This window comes from Penaeus chinensis, chromosome 38 (genome assembly GCF_019202785.1).
Source record: "Penaeus chinensis breed Huanghai No. 1 chromosome 38, ASM1920278v2, whole genome shotgun sequence".
Taxonomy (NCBI): Eukaryota; Metazoa; Arthropoda; class Malacostraca; order Decapoda; family Penaeidae; genus Penaeus; species Penaeus chinensis.
Window position 1 is genome coordinate 2703272 of NC_061856.1, and position 2500 is coordinate 2705771.

Here is a 2500-nt window from a genome sequence, read left to right on the forward strand (position 1 = left end):
ATTCGCCGCTAATGACCTTAGCTGTTGACGCGGTAGATAATTGTAAATAATAAATCTATTTTCTGGTATTTTACTCTAAGAATCTTTTGCCTTTTTGTTTTTTTCCGTAATGGTTTATGGATTTTTTTTTTTTGGGGGGGGGGGCGGAAATACATTTCCAAATGATACTTGATGCTTGTTTTGATAGATATCATTTTATCTTTCCGTTTGTAATAGATTTGAATAATTAATCCACATGGCATACTGGAAAACCTAATGAAATTGTACTTGTATTTCTTTCTTTCTTTCTTTTTCTTTTTTTTATTGTTTGGGTAAAGTTTCTTGTACACCAAGATACAAGAATGCAGTGTCAGCCGCGCGACAGTTCTTCCTAATTGTTAGGAGGCGAAAGTCAAAGACACATTTGGAAACATGCCGACAATATCTCGTGATTGCATGGCAACTGCCACAAGACGGTTTCTAGACATTTCTGCGACTTAAGTACAGAACGGTCGAACTAATGTCTCTCTTTTTCGAATACACCAAAACTGTCGTTCGACTTTCACGAGACAGTCGCGCAACAGGCCAGCGGCAAGTGCCCCGGGTTTTAGTAGATAAAGTATTTTGGCGTCCCTGGGCCGAAGACTGTCAAGGGACTGCTGGAAGACAATGTTTTCTTTGAGGAAGCAGTTTGACACATTCGGAAAGCGATTGAGGGATTTTATGTCCTGGTTCTCTGCGAGATTTAAGAGCCTATCAAAACCATCGACTCGGATTCGCCTCGACCTCAACACAAAGGATCAAACGGGTCGTAAATCACAGTGGGAATAGTAGATGGAAGTAGCAGGTGGGGTCTCTTAGGGAGGGGAAGGTAGTCAGATAATGGCAGGCAGAAGAGGGGGGGGGAGGGGAGAGAGGGAGGGGGGAGAGGGTTGCTACTAAACCGACAAATCCCCAAGCAAGAGGGTGAGTGAATGAATCATGGCGAAGGCTGCGTAAAGCTCGGGTGATTGATTCGTTAAACGACACCGTCATGGCTATTTTGCAGACGTTTCGCATAAGCATTAACTGAGCTTAACTTTAATGAGTAATATCAGTGTATCAGTGTATTCCACTCTCTGTCTGTCTGTCTGTCTGTCTGTCTGTCTCTCTATCCGTCTAACTACCTACTTACCTACCTATCTATCTGCCTCTGTACGTAAGGCCTCGACCACATAGCAGCGAGCAGACACTGGCATGCGGGAACAGGTGTGAGATGGTCAGTTTGTATTCTCACTCAGTAAACCTTGTATTGGTAAATTGAAAGAACTTTTTCTTCATTAGCTAATATATGAATCGTCAGTGCAGTGCGGTCACGTCCACAACAACATAAAACATTTCGCTCTAGCCTGCTCGCCCCAGCTAGTGTTGAGGTGGCATAAGAGTATGTACTCGTATCTGGGTGGTGCAAGCAGTGGCCTCCGATCGCTTGGGGTGACAATGTCATAGGAGATGAGGACTCTGGTAGGCCAGGTAGATTGTGATTCATATAAAACATATGTTAAAGAAAGCAAAGAGAAAGTTTGCTTAAAACAAAAACGATAAATTCATTTAAGGTTATTTATGAGGTATTAAGCTGAAAAATTGTTGATGCACTGTGTACAGTAATGCCGATGAATTACACGCGTGTGCCGAGAGATAGATAGATAGATAGATAGATAGATAGATAGATAGATAGATAGAGAGAGAGAGAGAGAGAGAGAGAGAGAGAGAGAGAGTGTTCGTACCCAGGCCATCATCTCTCGAGTGCGCCGCTTTTGTCCAACTTTCCCACGTGTGTTGTGCCGCCCCTACTCGAGCGGCCGCCTCCTCTGCTCTTATCATTTTTTTAAGAGCAAACCGGACGTGACGTCATTAGTCCTATTATTCCATCCTTACATGTGGGTCCTCGACGCCCTGCGGGGTCTCTGGTGTCTGCCCTTGACTGACAGCGATCGACCTTTGCTGTCCCTGTCTCTCTACTCGTCTGCTACTGCCGTTTTTGGGCTGGCCCCTTTCTGTTGCTGTCTCTCTCTGGCGTTGTCCCTTTCTGTTGCTGTCTCTCTCTGGCTCTGTCTGTTGCTATTTCTGTCCCTTTACTGTCGTTTTTGGGCTGGTCCCTGTCTGCCGTTGTCACTATCTGTCGAATTTGTCTTCAGTCGTTGTCCCTGTTTGTCGTTGTTCCGGTCCGGCCTGTTGTCTGTTTGTAGCCGTTTCTGTCTGTCTGTCTTCCTTTATATTGGCCTGTTTACCCGTTGTAAATGTTCTGCTTTATTCGTCGTAAGGTAATGATATTCAACGGCATACACGGTCGATTATGAAAGTAATCTATATTGCATAATGATTTCCTGCAGAATTGTTTAAGAATCGGTAGATACTTCTCAAATTCGTTCAGCCTACATACTTACACAGTGTGTGTGTGTGTGTGTGTATATATATATATATATATACACACACACACATATATATGTGTGTGTGTATGTGCATATATATATGTATATAT

The 2500-nt window shown here is 43.5% G+C and overlaps 1 protein-coding gene across 2 annotated transcripts in view; it reads left to right on the forward strand.

Moving 5' to 3' along the window:
• Positions 1-2500, forward strand: part of LOC125045909 (glycine receptor subunit alpha-3-like) — a 24084-nt gene that overhangs the window by 7843 nt on the left and 13741 nt on the right. The gene's annotated exons all lie outside the window — the stretch shown is intronic.